The sequence below is a fragment of the Symphalangus syndactylus genome, chromosome 15 (assembly GCF_028878055.3).
Source record: "Symphalangus syndactylus isolate Jambi chromosome 15, NHGRI_mSymSyn1-v2.1_pri, whole genome shotgun sequence".
Taxonomy (NCBI): Eukaryota; Metazoa; Chordata; class Mammalia; order Primates; family Hylobatidae; genus Symphalangus; species Symphalangus syndactylus.
In genome coordinates this window covers 18,883,046-18,899,830 of record NC_072437.2, presented here as the reverse complement: position 1 = coordinate 18,899,830, position 16,785 = coordinate 18,883,046, and the positions used below count along the sequence as shown (strand labels likewise).

At 40.0% G+C, this 16,785-nt stretch overlaps 2 protein-coding genes across 9 annotated transcripts in view; one reads left to right on the top strand and one right to left on the bottom strand.

The window, feature by feature from the left end:
• Nucleotides 1-5,852, bottom strand: part of NALCN (sodium leak channel, non-selective) — a 376,903-nt gene extending 371,051 nt beyond the window's left edge. For 3 of the 7 annotated variants that reach the window (XM_055245146.2, XM_055245148.2, XM_055245150.2), the window contains exon 1: nt 5,656-5,852. The gene's annotated coding sequence lies outside the window, so the exon portion shown is untranslated. Of the gene's footprint in view, nt 1-5,183; nt 5,204-5,655 lie in introns of those variants that run through there. The other 4 variants (XM_055245149.2, XM_055245151.2, XM_055245145.2 and 1 more) reach the window with 3 other exon arrangements.
• A 5,254-nt stretch (nt 5,853-11,106) lies between these two features.
• ITGBL1 (integrin subunit beta like 1) overlaps nt 11,107-16,785 on the top strand; it is a 292,563-nt gene continuing 286,884 nt past the window's right edge. For both annotated transcript variants that reach the window (XM_055245292.2, XM_055245294.2), the window contains exon 1: nt 11,107-11,171. The gene's annotated coding sequence lies outside the window, so the exon portion shown is untranslated. The remainder of the gene's footprint in view (nt 11,172-16,785) is intronic.

The window sequence follows — 16,785 nt, the reverse complement described above, 5'->3', positions numbered from 1 at the left end:
GAAGCAAAATGACATTGCCTGTGGAACTAATCTCATGTGAATTTCAAAATAACAATAAAACCGCTAGAAAAGAGAATGAAGCAAAGGATTTACCCTGTAGATACTATTAACTGAAAGATAAAGCAGTAACAATTTCTTTTAACTAGACTTAATAGAATACAATAGCACAATCACCCAAGCTCGATGATCAGAAATTATTTTTAACCTAGGACTCTCTTTCATTCTCTTCCTTCCACCACCAAGACGTGCTAGCATTAGTTTTTGTGGATATATCTTTACCATCCACCTCTTCATTTCCATTACTGCAATCTGATTCCAGTTCTTCAATCTTGGAATTTTATACCCAATTTCTCCAGTGCATTTCTTCACTAACCTCCTTGTCATCATTCCAATTTCTTGGCATTCTAATTTACCTTAAAGATACCTGTAGATCAATATTCCTCCCAGATTGGAATGCTGTAGCTCTCAGTTTTTGCTATCAGATTTAGAGTTTATCTACGTCATAGTGAATTCATTCATGTTTTCATTTTTAAAACTTTATCCTCTTTCTTTTTTTTTCCTTCTTTTGTACTTCTTAAGATGAAATGCTGACTCCCAATACCATTTTAGGTCACAAAACCCTTTAAAAAGATATTGAGTCTATGGGCATGTTTCCCCTTCCATTTCCCCTAAAACAAGCATCAGACTTTTTTTTTTTTTTTTTGAGACAGAGTCTCGCCCTGTCGCCCAGGCCGGAGTGTAATGCGCGATCTCGGCTCACTGCAAGCTCTGCCTCCTGGGTTCAAATGATTCTCCTGCCTCAGCCTCCCCTCCCGAGTAGCTGAGATTATGGGTGCCCACCATCATGCCTAGCTAATTTTTTTGTATTTTTAGTAGGCACGGGGTTTCACCATGTTGGTCAGGCTGGTCTCGAACTCCCGACCTCGTGATCCACCCATCTCAGTCTCCCAAAGTGCTGGGATTACAGACGTGAGCCACCGCAACTGGCCAGCATTATGCTTCTGGCTGCGCATACTATAATGCTCTGATCATTGGTATACATGGGAAGCTTGTAGTTATAAATGGATTAAAGTAGCAAATTTTATGACTTTGAGGTCTTTTTTCTCATTGAATCAAACAATTTTTTGAACTGTTTTCTGACATTTACACACTTCTACCTCATTTTTTTTTTTTTTACCGATATCACTTGCCTAGTATGTATTTCTTCACCTATTTATTTTTCATTTTTGACTCATTTACAACGTAAGAGAATTGTCTACTGATATTTTTCAGGACTACAGATTTTCAGGACATTATTTTATGTTTGCTGATAATTTTAGAGAGGAAGTATAACATTAATCTAAATTTTCTCTTTGTGGATAAGTAATTTCTGAAGCATTTGATCACAATGCTGGTGAAATATTTTTCTTTTTATTGGTTTTCAAATCCAAAGTGTTTATCAGGCTATATGTAAATGTTGGCTAAGTTTTATTAATTGTTTTGGTACTGATAACCTATTTTCCTCTGAAGATTTGGATTGTTTTTAATCTAAAAGAAGAAAAGAATCTTATCTCACTTTAAAACATGGCTGTGTTCCATGCACTGTGATCCTCTCTGTCAGGAAAAACATTTATTGGTGTGTCTCTGTTGGCTGTCTTCCATCTCTCTCCAAACAACATCCTCTTTTCATCTCTTTTCTTTGCATAATTGGAAATAATTCTCACTCTTGATCTCTTCATAAATGATTCTCTTGGCTTCAGTGTTCTGGTCTATCCTACTTCGAATTCTTCCACTCCTGCTGCGGAGGCCCACCCCTGCCCCCAGCCTGGATCTGCGGGGTCAGTCCCTGTCTTCAGAACATATTCTGGTATGGCTGCCTTGCCCTGGGTGGGACCTCATGCAGAAACAAGCAATTCTGTTTTACCAAAAGCCTGCTCCCAACTTTCAACTTCACTCCTTCATACTAAGGGGCTCTTCTGGCATCTCTCTTCCTTATGTTTTGTACACTGCTCTTAGAAAGGAAATTGTGAACTGAACTTTAGTTTTTCCCATCAGTCCTGTTCCATCTATACTGAATCAACCAGAAAAGCCTTGGATTCTGCAGCCTAGGAAAGAAAGATCCTCTTCTTCCTTTACCTGTGGGGGTACAGATTTCTCACTCTATAAGCCCTTTTGATCATTTACCTGAAGTTTGAGTAGGAAAGCAAAAAGCAGAATTAGACTCCTGAATACAACAGCCAATTTTCTAAAGGAACTTGCACTGATTTTTTTCTTTTTCCAGCTTCAAACTTTTATAGTATTCCTATTTTGGCTTTACTCTAAGAGGTATATTTTAGCATCTTGTTTTCAGGTGATTTTTGTAAAGGTCAAGTTTTTATATAGCACAAAGATCAAACATCCAAATTATTATGTTACCTTCTTTTATTTCTGTAAAAGAGGGAATGTGATCCACCAACACTTTTTGTAAAAAGGTAGATTTACCTCAAAAGCAGATTAAGCAATTTATTCAAAATTATAATCTGAATTCTTTAGGAAATCAATTTAAAGACATACAATATATCTCTATAATAATTCAGATACTTCTTTTTTCAAAGATAGAATTACTGGAAATTTATCATAAATAAATTATAATCTGAATTTTTCAGGAAATCAATTTGAAGATATGGATAGATAGATGACAGATATGGACATATTTGGATATTTATACTGAAAAACATAAAATAGAAATAAATCTGTACATTATAACTATCTATCAGGACACTCTTTATAATGACGAAAAACTGGAAACAGCAAACGTCCAATGATAGAGGTATGGTTATATATATGAGGCTGTATTTACTGGGTATGGTGTTATATAGCCATTTACAATTTTTAAGTAAGAAAATTATATAGAAACATTTTAAATATTTATAATAAATATTCAACGGAAAAAACAGTATAAAAGTTGTACAATGCCATGATTACAACTACCTAAAGTCAAGCCCTTAAAAAGACTACAAAAAACACACAGATATTGTGGTCATCTGTCTTTGGTTATTAAAACTAGGTGTTTACTCGTTTTTCTCTATCATTCTGTCATCTCTATCAACTTTGGTTACTTTAAAATTCAAAAAATCAATTAAAAAGTTTAAGCATTTGCATAGAGTTTGAAGGTATAAAAATTTGTGCTGGTTCTTGAGACAGGTGAGAATTGTATAACATGTGTGAAGCTCTAAAATGTTGATAACATTTTGGGGCAGGGGCATTCTTTGTTTATTTTTAAACAGAGTCTCACTCTGTGTCCAGTTGCCCATTCTAGAGTACAATGGTGCCATCATAGCTTGCTGCAGCCTTGACTTCTCTGGGCTCAAGCGATCCTTCCACCTCAGCCTCCCAAGCAACTGGGGCTACAGGTGTACACCACCACACCCAGTGAATTTTTTTTTTTTCTTTTGTAGAGACGGGGTTTCACCGTGTTGCCCAGGCTGGTCTGGACTCTTGGGTTCAGCCAATCGGCCTGCCTTGGCCTCCCAAAGTGCTAGGATTATAGGCATGAGCCATCGTGTGTGGCCTTGGGGACCATTCTTAATATGTTTAAGCTCAATATCACAGTTTCCACAGCAAAACTAGAAAATAAGACATCTCACTGTATATCCACCTGCTTACCTATTTGTCTTTCCTGAAGGATTCGTAGGCTCTCAGTTCATCTCTTTGCCTCACTCACCACCCAGCTTCTGGCCCAGTGCTTAGCTTATCTTAGTACAGAGGTATAGATGTGAATTTTCATTCACAAACTAGAAATCCACATGTGACTCTGACCTGGGATAAATTTATACAGCTATGGAAATTCTGAAATTATCTGAACACATCATTGATAAATGATAAAACAAATGTGTACATATGTGTATACACATACATGCACACACAAAGCATGCAGGAATGATTAAAAAAATCAACAGGAAACCATTTCAAAGAAATGCCATACCCAAGAAGAAGAAAATGCTACTCAAATCTTCAGTTCACTAAATTGCAACTAAATGACACTATTTTGAGTAGACTTTTTTTAAAGTACATTTCTCCTTTGAATATCTTGCAAGTCCTATCCAAAGTTATAAGTGTATAACCACTATTTTATGAGACATGCTTTCTCCTAGAGTTTTGTAGAGATTTTAGCATAGTCCTTATCAGTGACAGCACATTTATTCTGCAAACACATTACGTCTTCTATGAACACAGAAGAGGATCCAACTGAACCTTTTCACTTTTTAAGTTTTTCTCCAAAGCTGGATTTTGTCTTCACACTGTCTGGTTTTAGCAATGGCTAGGTCAAAATATACTACAGAAGAACGAAAAATCGACTCTAGTAAGGCACACGGAATGAAAGCCAACCAGTTGGGGAGTAAATGTTTCTCGCTGCAGATGTTTGGGAAGCTGTGATTTTTATTTAGAACTGTGGAAACCTTATATTTGAATTTAAAAAGCCAGTCCTGAGATGCATCTGCCTCAGGGGTAACTACCATAGTGAAACCGCTCCTCTCCCAGGCCATATTAAATCACAGTTGTAGTTATGAACATACGAATCATATATATATATATATATATATATATATTTCAAAATCGCCACCTGTTAATTTTTGATCCCCTATTAGAGGTGTTATCCACCAACTACTAACACAAAGGTCACTGGTCCTCAACCCACATTTCACCACCAGGGCAGTCGGGCCTAGCTGATGACCACACGAACACCAGATTAGGAGTAAAACCTTCTGAGGCCTGAAAGGGAGCGTGTATTCGCACATCCTTAATAATACAGTGTCTGAAAAATTGTAACTGAAACTGAAAGATTTATTCTAAGGTATTTCAAGCACTAAGGGTCTGAGTTCAGCATTCTCACACCATCCTGAAAGAGTAACATTAAGTCAGCAAAATGACCCCTGATCTGCAATCTGGGCCCCCCGAGGGATCCCAGCCAGGCCATCCTTGCTGGTCTCTTAAAGATTCAGTGACAAAATGGTGTTGCTTGGCAGGACACTGTTTTGCGTTCCGTGTGGCCACCCTAATGACGGCTGCTTAACAAGGCTAATGAATACCATAAGGGACATTTAGCAAGGAGCAATCCACAGGAGCATGGGGGTGGGGCAAGGCCGCGGAGCCCCCGTGAAGACCTGCTGGAGCCCGGCTGCCCACCCCCATGCCCCCACCCGCGCGTTGGCCCAGAGGTTTACCCAGGCAGCGGCCCCGGTGAGGAGGGGGCAGGTGCAGCGCTGTAGTGATGCCCAGTGGCCTCGTCCACAGCCACCTGCCCCCCAACACCTGCTAGATGCCCAGGCGGGGCAGGCCCGAGGTCTCGCCGGCCCTGGGCTTCCCAAGCCAGCCCAGGGGCATCCCGCGGCAGGCGCCCCCGACACCCACGCGCAGGAACAGGGAGGGCGCATCGCGGCTCCGGCGCCCCGGCCAGGCCGGCAAGGACCCCACCGCCCCGCTCTCGGGTGGAGGCGCCCCTCCCCAGCCCTCCCCCGCGCGGGGCCCCCGCCCGCAGCCCCTCTAGCAGCCCCTCTCGCAGCCCCAGCGCCCCTGAGCCGTCCTGGCCCGGCCCGGCCCGGCCAAGGAACCAACGAGCGCGCATCCCGGGCCCCGGGCGCAGGGCACAGAGCCGGCCGCGCCGCAGCCTCCCGAGCACAGGCGGCGGTGACCAACCTGTAACCCCAGCGCTCAGAGCTGTCATGGTGCCCGCGGGCGGCGGCGGCGGCGACAGTGGGCGACCGGCAGGATCAGTGCCAGGCGCGGCGCCCACGGCGGGCGAGGACGCGGGCCCCTCACCTACTGCGGCTCCGCTCAGGCAGCGCGCTCGGCCCGGCTGGGGCCGCGGCTCACGCTCGCCGTGTCACTCACTGAGCGCCGCCGCCGCCGGGCGGGTTGGGGGAGGGGTGGGAGCCGGAGTTTTCGGGCCTTTAAAAAATTATTATTTTATTTAAAGTTTTAAAGTTAGCTTTGCTACAGGGACTGCAGTGATGCCGAAGGGCGGGCACCGCAGAGGAGGCTGCGCCGCAGTTGGTGGCGAGCGCCAGGGTCGGTACTGGCAGTTCCTTCTTGCCGGCTGCCACCCGCAGTCAGTCTCACAGCAACAGCTAGGCTCTCATCTGCGAGCTCCTCTCGGGGGTCTTTCGTACTCAACAGCACGGCGGCGGTGTGCACAGGATTCCGCCGGGCATACGCGGGGTACACTTAAGTCCACTGCCAGGAGGCCGGGAGCCCAGCGTACGAGCATGAGGTCTGACTGTGCACAGTATCGAGGATGAGGACTAGTTCCACTCCTGAGTATGAAAGGGTGAAACGGTTCACGTCAAGTTTCACCCCGGAGTTATTAAATAATGAATGCATCGGTCACACTTATAGTTTTCTAAATAGGTTGACGTTTGCCTTTAAAATTAAAATATGTTGCCGTGTGGATGAGACAAAGTCTATTCAGAAATTGACAGTCCCCCACCCCATACCCTGTAAGTATACCTGGACTGCAGACTGCATCTTAGGGTTCCTAGGGCTCCCAGCAGAGCAGGTTTAGGGAAATCTGGCCTCCTAAAGCACCATGCCCAGGGCGACATCCTCCCACTCATTCCCACTCTCTGAAAGGTTTACTTTGGGTCTGGAATCTTGCCATGCAGTCAGATACGAAAATCCCCAGGGAACTCCTGACCAGTGATTTAGACATCATGCGCACAGGCATATATAGATAAAGGGAAAGAAACAACTGAATGAAGTTTCTCTACAAGAGAAATTCTAAACAAAGAACATTTGTCTATCACAAAATGTTATGTGGCAAGGGATAGAAGTAAAATTACACAAACCTACATTTTAAAAATGTATTTTCTGGTTACAGATATTTAAGCTACTTTCTTAAAAAATCCATTTACAATTTATTCACATTCATAATCCATAATAGTACTTTTTATTGTTTAAAGGGAAATGTTAAAATATTGGTATTTCGTGAAATACAGAATCATGCAGGATATTTTTTCAAATTTCTAAAGACTTAAGAAAAACTGTGTCAAAAGCTAGGTTTTAAACAAATGATGAAATCACTCCTCATAAGAAAAAATTGACAGTAATTTAAACAATGGTAAATCTACAACCAGTTTGCTTAGAAAAAGTGTTTACCAACTTGTTTCATCATCTTTAGTTGCAGCTCTCAATTGCTTGATCTAAATACTAGTTTATTCCACAAACTGAAATATATAGCTATATATATATATGGTAGCTGAATGATAGTGTATTATTCTTTGAAATTCGTTCGAATTATCTGTTAGAAAATTATATTAATGAAATATTTAAACATTTATTTATAATGTTTTGAAGTGGTAAAGGCAGTGATTTTTCACTAATCTCAGTGCCACTCCTCACCCAGCAGGCATTTCAGACCCTTCTCTGTCCTTGGTTGAACTACCTCTGTTAAGTCTCTATAATTCATGCTTATGAGCCAGACAATCCCAATGATGATGGAGACAGTCTCAGAGAATTCCTGGGCTTCAAGGAAGTCATGGAATCCAGCATACTCATCCTATAATGCATAGGGATTCACTGTATATTGGAGTAGACAATCGTTTTAAAAAATAGGTATGTCCAAAATATCATAGTACCCCTTCTACCTGCTCAGTATCTCTTTTCTTTCGTTTTCTTTATTATTTTTAGAGACAAGGCCTATCTCTGTTGCCTAGCCTGGAGTGCAGTGATGTGATCATAGCTCTCTGCAGCCTCAAAGTAAAAGTAGAAAGGATGAACAAATATCTTTTCCAGGTTGAATTGGCCCTGTAACTACATTCATTGCTGGAATCCAGTAGAAATCAATTGCTGGCCTGTGGGTTCAATATAAACTGAGAATATAAATCAGGTGTGTTTTGTATGACTCAATGTATATTGTTGACAAATTAAGATCAATTACCAACATTTGAAAACCACAAGAATTTTGGTTTATCATGAAAAATAGGAAGATCTGGATTACAGGCACCCACCACCATGCCCAGCTAATTTTTGTATTTTTAGTAGAGACGGGATTTTGCCATGTTGGCCAGGCTGGACTCGAACTCCTGACCTCAGATGATCCACCCACCTTGGCCTCCCAAAGTGCTGGGATTACAGGCGTAAGCCACCATACCTGTGGGAGTCTGAGGCACCAAAATCACTTGAACCTGGGAGGCAGAGGTTGTGGTGAGCTGAGATTGTGCCACTGCACTCCAGCTTGGGTGACAGAGTGAGACTCCATCTTGAAAAAAAAAAAAAAAGGAAGATCTGGCCAGGTCAGTTCTGCATTCCCAAGTGGCAGAGGACCAATAGGGGCATCCTATGCCTCCCATAGGTGGGAGGTTCTCTACCATGGACATGGTTCATGATGCTCTGAAACAATTACAATAGTAACATCAAAGATCACTGATTAAATATTGCCATCACAGATACGATAATAATGGAAAAGTCTGAAATGTGGAGAATTACTAAAATGTGACACAGAGATACAAAGTGAGCACGTGCTGTTGGGGAAGCGGCCCTGATAGACTTGCTTGAGGCAGGGTTGCCACAAACCTACAATCCGTAAAAACAAAGTACAATATCTGCAAAGCACAATAAAATGAGATGTGCCTGTACAGAATTCAGCCTTGGCAGAATAGATGCATTTTGATAATGGAGTGCATGGGGAAATCTAAGGCAGTTTGCCTCCCAGATCTCCCAGCAGGAAACATGTTGTGGAGTGTCTCTGGGGAAAGGAAAGAGATACCAGAAGAGATGTCGCTAAGTTTTGTAGCCCCAAAGACCAATCTCACTTTACGTAGCTCTGTCTTGGATCTTGAGGGAAGTAACAAGTGTGATAAGTTTCTATTGAGGAAAGAACTGCCGGGTTGGTGGTCTTCACTTGCCGGTGATATTCTAGATGAAAAACTTGAATAAGTCTTCTTCTCGTAAGTCAGCATCTCTAAGCAACCACAAAGCATTTATTCATAATTAAATATTTCAAGCTATTGAAAGACACCGCACATCATAGCTTTTCCTTAAGGTGAGGTTCCTCAAAATTCTCTGATAATAAGGATTACCTGGGCCATCTTAACTATTTCCAGAGAGGTTCTCATTAAGTATCTCTGGAGTAGGAAAGGCAACTATAGAGAATTCCTCTTTACAAAACAGGCGTACTTCTGAGCAACACTGTTCCAGTGGTTGGGACCTGTGCACAGGCATTCCTTTCCTAACAGGCCAAAGTGGACTTGCCTACTTTCCTCCCTGTCCTGCGAGTCTGTGTGCTTCAACCACCATCTGGACCAGTTCTGCAACCCCTATAGACCCTGCACTTACATTGTAGCTGTGTTAGCTGAAGCACTAAAAACAGGTGAGCTCAAGTAGCTGGTAAAAATCCATCTGCTGAGTCAGAGTGGAGGTCTTTGAAAGATTGGCATATGGCCTTTAATTGTGTCATTGAAATCAGCTGTGGATGGGAGACAGGCTTAGTATATCCATCAACAGAAAATAAGGGTAAGTTCATAGAAAGATGCTATTAAACCTCACAGAGACAGAAGCTGTGATGTTTATACCGGGCAGAAATATCTTTGGGCAAGAAATGCAATTGATTTTTCTAATGGAAAAATTAACCGCCTAATGACATCGGAGAGATGACGAAGGACACACTGGACTTGGAAAATCCTATGGTGAGAAGTAGATGTGATATTCACACTGTGTATACTTTACAGATTAATCACAAATATTTTCTACATCACCGTTTTGTTGTACTTTAGAATTGTATTTTCAGAGGAAACTAGGTTTTAGAGAAAAAAACAAAAGGAAGCCTGTGAAATCAGGAGTAAACAGTAATGCCAATTAAGCACTCGTGCTGGGAGCAAAACAGAGGCCTCATTGTGTTGAGCCACAGCTGAGCCAATCGCCCAAAGGAACTGGTGGACTTCTAAAAACAAAGGTCAAGTTTCAAGTGAATCACTCAGCAACAAAATGAAGCATATTTTGACCATTTAATAAAGGCTGCTACAAGATAGGAGTAAAGCTTTTGTTCCAAAAATAACCGTGAAGAACTCATTTATTGCATAAAATATCTTAGCAAGTACATGATAACCAGGGGCTCAGACCCTTCAGGATTGATGGGCTGGGTCACTCCATGAGACACCAGCCGAGGGGGAGAGGGATCCAATAAGAGAGGGGATGAGCATCATTTGCTGAGTTCGGGCCAGCTGTAGCAGCAGTGGCTGTTGTTCATTTCAGTAATTCTCCTCTTATACATTGCCCAGAAATCAGGACCAACAAAGATCCTGCACAAATTGTCCCTGGATGGAAAAAACTTAAAGAGAGAAGCAAGTAGATCTAAGTAGCCTGAGAAGCAAGAGGTAGACAGTGCTGGATACTATTGACACCACACCCAGATCCTAACAGGCCAGTGCCATTATCACCCAACTTGTGTTAGGATGACTGCTAACTTCTCAGAACTGTCCCCTTCCCCAGAGAATGGCCTTCTTCTGAATAGCAGATGTCTTACATGGGTCGGTATAATCCCACCCTGACCCAGGGGCAGTCTGAAGTCAGTGACAAATGGACATGTTCGTACAAAAGCTAGGCCTCTTGCCTCCAGGTGGACCAGCTCTGTGTGTCATTCTTCTCCAGAGTTCTGTGGAGGTCCAGACTGAAGCTGAATTCCATCTCCCCATATATTTAGAAGGAGCATGCCCTGTGCAGTTTTGATTGCTCAGTAGCGTCTTCTATGTGCTGATCATGAAGTTCAATATTTTTGCATCTTAATTTTTGTTTGCTTGATTTGTAAGTTTCTGAAAAGTTTGTATTAAAATCCCCCACTATGACTGAGGGTTTATGTTTATTTATATTTCTGTCAGTCTTGCTTTATATGATGTGAGACGATGTTACAAAGTGCATACAAATTTAAAATTGCTATATTTTCCCAAAGAAATAAAACTTTGGTCATTCCAAGTGACTTTATATTTGGTGATACGGTTTGGATTTGTGTTCCCGCCCAAATCTCGTGTCGAATTGGAGGAGGGGCCTGGTGGGAGGTGATTGGATTATGGCTGGAGATTTCTCCCTTGCTGTTCTCGTGACAGTGAGTTATCACGAGATTTGATGGTTTAAAAGTGTGTGGCACTTCCGCCTTTGCTCTGTTTCTCTCCTGCCACCATCTGAGGAAGGTGCTTGCTTCCTTTTCGCCTCCCACCATAATTGTAAGTTTCCCGAGGCTGCCCAATCATGCTTCCTGTTAAGCCTGCAGAAGTGTGAGTCATTTAAACCTCTTTTCTTCATGAATTACCTAGTCTCAGGTAGTTCTTTATAGCAGTGTGAGAATGAACTAATACACCTGGTAATGCTTTTTTCTTTAAAGTAATTTTAGTGTAGCTGCCCCAGGTCTCTTCTGCTGTGTATTTTTCATTCTTTTTCACTTTCTATTCTTTAAACTTCTTTTTTTCCCCCTATGATTTAAACTTTAACATTTTATCTTTTTACTTTCAACCTTTCTGAATCCTAATTTTTGATATACTTCTGATTGTGCATGTTTGTCTTTTGATTTAGTATTTTGATCATTTATCTGCCCACATTTCCATTAGAGAAAACCTGCTGGTGGCAAATAGTTCCTTTTTTGTTGTTTATTTGATAATGTCATTAATTACTAAGTCTTGAAAGATGAATTTGTCCTGATATAGTAAATTCCTAGTCTAGTTTAGCATTTATATTATCTCAGCACATGGAATATAAAATACCACTTCAGCATCTTCTAACAAACTAATGAACGTTTCTATTTTTTTTGAGACGGAGTCTCGCTCCCTCGCCCAGGCTGGAGTGCAGTGGCATGATCTCGGCTGACTGCAAGCTCCGCCTCCCGGGTTCACGCCAGTCTCCTGCCTCAGCCTCGGAGTAGCTGGAACTACAGGCGCCCGCCACCACGCCCGGCTAATTTTTTGTATTTTTAGTAGAGACGGGGTTTCACCGTGTTAGCCAGGATGGTCTCGATCTCCTGACCTCGTGATCTGCCCGCCTCGGCCTCCCAAAGTGCTGGGATTACAGGCGTGAGCCACCGCGCCCAGCCACAAACGTTTCTATTTTTGAGAAGTCAGTGCTCAGTCTATAAGTTTTTCTATTGATCCATCTTTTTTTTATATGTATATTTACTCTTTGTGTTTGTTTTTCTGGAATTTCTCCATGATGGATTTATGTGTGGATGTCTTTTTATCTATTCTAGTTGAGATTTATTAGACTCGGAACTCATGGATTGGTATTAATTATTTCTTCTGCTTTTTGTCTCCCTCTGGGACTCCAGTTTATGTACATTAGCCCATCACGCTTTATCCTTCATGTCTATGAATCTGTATTTCCTTTGTTCCCTTATTATGTATTCTGAATAGTTCTTCTGACCTGTTTTTCAGTTCACTTATACACTTTGCTGCATCTAAAAAGCTATTAGTTCACTTATACATCTTCCTGCATCTAAAAAGCTATTAAACCAGTCTTTTCAGTCATTAATTTCAAATATTTATTTTTTGAAATGCTATTTGATTTTTTATGTGGCTAGCTGTTTTTTATTTCCTACAGATATTTTTAGGTTGCTCTTTATTGATTTGTGCTCTAAACATAATAAATACAGTTATTTTATATGTCTGGCAATTTCAAAGTCTAAATATTTTCTGGATCTGTTTTGCAGTCTAATTTTTTCTGAAGGTTCTTCATCATGGTGTCTAATTTTCTCTCTGTGTTGCTTATTTTTTCAACAAGTGGTCTCTGAAAAATCTTTTACAAAATTTTTTGAGACTTAAGACGAAAATGGTTTCACTAGGCAGGATTTGTTTTAGCTTTTGTGAGACCTAAAGACACCAACAGTCCATAGTACAAGGATGACCAAAATTCATGGCATGTGATTTTTTTGTATCACCTATGGGAAGGCACTTTGTCTAAAAATCTGTGCTAGTGCTTGCTCTTAGTTATAAATTCTTGGGGACAATGCTTCCTCGTGCTCAGCTTCAAGGCAAATCTTATGGTCCTCTGACTTCTCAAGTCTATGGAATCCAATGGAAGATTTATAGCTTTTTCTTTTGCTATAAACAAAAGTTTAATTTAAACTGGATAGGCAAATTCCCTTATGGTAGAAATGCCTTCAACCTCTGCTTATATTCCAGTATTCATTCTTGTTGCCTGCATTTCGCCTGATGATTGCTGACTGTCTTATCAGCTCTTGGATGCTTTTAGAAATAATTAAAATTTTTAATATTTAGTCTAGCTTTTATAATTATATTTTCCAGGAAGCTTATCTAGAAAATCTAGACCACTTTTTTCTCCAGAAACAGAAGTCATTGGACACTTCTTTGACTCTTTCACAAAATACTTGAGTAGATGTTTTCACCTCCTTGCTGCCCCATGAACTATGGGGCATGCTTCTACCTTAGGGCCTTTGCACCTAGCCTTTCCTATGAAGTACTCTTCTTTCAGAAATCTTTTGAGCTCACTTGATCCTTCACTTGTTTGGGCTGTTTTTCAATTTTTATTTCAGAACTGGGGAACATGTGAGGGTTTGTTACAAAGGTGTATTGCATGATGCTGAGGTTTGGAATACAAATGTATCTGCCACCAAGGTAGTGAGTATAGTACTCTATAAGTAGTTTTGTTTTGTTTTGTTTTTAGACTGAGTCTCACTGTCTTACCCAGGCTGGAGTGCAGTGGCGTGATCTCAGCGCACTGCATCCTCCACCTCCCGGGTTCAAGCAATTCTCGTGCCTCAGCCTCCCAAGTAGCTGGAACTACAGGCGTGAGCCTCCACGCCTGGCTAATTTTTGTATCTTTAGTAGAGATAGGATTTCACTATGTTGGCCAGGCTGGTCTTGAACTCCTGACCTCAGATGTTCCACCCACCTCAGCCTCCCAAAGTGCAGGGATTACAGATGTGAGCCACTGTGCCCAGCCTCTATAAGTAGTTTTTTCCAACCCTTATCCCCCTCCCTCCCTCCTCCCTCTTGTATTCCCCAGTGTCTGTTGTTCCCATCTTTATGTCCGTGTGTATCCAATGTTTAGCTCCCACTTGTAAATGTGAACATGCAGTTTTCTGTTTTGGTTTCTTGTTTCTGCATTAGTTCACTTAAGTCCTTCACTTCCTGTGTATTAACTTCCCAGTCAAACCTTCACTGTCTACCCCATCTAAAATGCCATCACCCCAATCCATATTTCTTATTTTTTCATTTAAAACAATCTTTACTCCTTAGTTCTTTTAGATACCCAGCATTATCTATATTTTATTTATCTTGCTCATTGTCTACACCACTGAAATAGAAGGTTCATCAGGGCAGGGGTTTTGTTTGTTTCACAAATTTGCTCTATCCTTAACACGTAGACCAGTGTTTAGCACATACTAGGCATTTAAAAATATGTATTGAATGAATAATGGAACAACTGCAGTCTTGGATCCTGTCTTTTAAGGACATAGACTAGTGTTTTAGAAATGCAGGACTGATGTAGCACAATTGAATTATTATGGAAATGTTGGAATAGCAAATTAGAATTACAGCTAAAAATAAATAATTTGCTAAACTTTGGGTCTGGCAAATAAGGGCATCTGTCAATAGTTTAAACAGGAGAGCAAGCAATTATGCAAGTCAGTTGTAGAAGAGAGTGTACCTCGCACTGGAAGAAGAAAGCATAAACAGTACAAAGCATATTTCAGAGGATTTGTTCTCTACTCCCATAGTTTTACTTTTTAAAATTTAAAATATATGCTCTTTGAGAGTAGAGATTTCTGTCAGTTTAGTTCACTGCTATATTCTCCCTCAAAAGAGATCTTGTATATTCTGTGTGCAATAGTTACTTTTTGAATATGTGGTATTATGAATACTGATGTTGACATTTTTGTTGAGTATATATATGATTATGACATGAATATAGCCATAGCTTAGCAAGTCTTTTAGCGAGATGGTCAATAGAAACCCATGATTTAACTGGATATCTTGATAGGCCACCTGGAATTAAGTCTTCAATGAACAATGTTTATAGAAAAGTGGATTTTGGTGTCCAAGCAAAAGCTACTGCAGAAATAAGCATCTTTTGTACATAAGTCTCTGCCTATCTACCAGGGTAATTTAGAGGTATTCCCTATAAGTCACTTGTAGCAAAAGGTATGCTCTGTGCATATTTAGATGGAGCCACTAGTAGTCCAGCCTTTCTGTGAAGAAAACGGCACCCTCTATTATGGGGTGACTCAACACATTCAGGGATTATGGCTTGGAGAAAATATAGCAAGGCCTGGATTTCAGTCCCATGCATTCCCTCAGCCAGGTGTCTGTGCAGAGCATGACTTGCACAATCCAATATAGTGAGCTCATGTGTGGATGGCTTTCCAGAATGTTAGTTTGCATGTCCACTAGCGGTGCACCGTAAGCCTGCCTCACCCATCCTCTTCAGTGATATAGTCTATAGTCTTTCCAGTTGAAATGATGAAAAATCATATCTCATTGTTTTGTTATTTTACCTTTTTTTGCTTACCTGGTGAGTTTGAAGTTTTGAACTACATTTTTATGTATTTCTTGTTTTTATGACCTTTTTCTACAATTTGCTGATTTTGTGGGAAAACTAACGTTTTATTATCAATTTGTAAAATTTGATAAGATATATATTGCTATATATATGTGTAAATGTGTACACATACATGTACGCAAATTATGTATATGAAGACATATATGTTGCTATTATTTTGCCAAGCCTATTATAATACATAGAAGAATATACTTTTACTCTTCAGTGCTTCTAACATTTGTAGACTTTTAGTGAAAAACTGTTTTCAAAATCTTAAATTAGGAATTGTTAATAATTTTTTTCATAAATTTTATAAATATTTCTCCCATTTAGTATAGGTTTTACTTTTTTGTGATGTATCAAAAGTTCAGTAAACTCTTAGCTTTTTCCTTTGTGGTTTTTCCCTTTGTTTTTATGCTATCAATATGTATCAATATATCTATTTTTATAAATCTGTATCTAGCTTTGTTCCATTTAGAATTTAGAGTTTGGTATCAACTGAAGACTTAGGTCATTTTATTTTGAAAAAAATAGCTGTCCAAATATTTCATCATAACCATTAACATTTACTGTATTTAGAATATAAGGTTTAATTTTGATTTATCTTTTCTGTGGTATGCTGTAAATGTTAACTCTTGCACAAAATTTATTCCATTTTCAGTATCTTCCCCATAAAATGCACTTAGTTAAAAGAAAAAGTCTTATTTGCCAGCTGCCATTATTATAGTTCTTTTCTATTATGTATTAGTCATGTTGTAATTATTTCTGCAAGTTAATTTTGGAGAACCATTTTATGCCATCCACAAAAGTAACATATTAAGATTTTTAGTGACATTTCATTAAGCATTTGAGTTACCCTGTGAGTAACTGACATCTTTGTTATTGTCTAGGAATATGGCATAGTCCTTTTCATTGAGTTCTAATTTGATAGTTCACATTAAATTTATGTATTTTCTCTTATAAAGGCTCCATACATTTCATGCAGAAGTCATTCTTAAGAGTTTTAAATATTTGGATAACCATTGGCTCTGTGATTTTCCCTATTATATATCCAAATTTGTTATTGCTTTACATAGATAAAATATCTAGTTTTGTACATTTATCTTGTATTTGGCTACATTTCTGAACTCTTAAGAATTCTAAAAGTATTTAGTTCCTTCTGGATTCATGTATGTTGCTATTACTTTGCCAAGGTTCATGTGAGGCACAAAAGAAGATACACTTTCTTTTCTCTTGAATGGTTTTAACATTGGTCTACCTCTAATGAAAAACTATTTCCCAGACCATAGG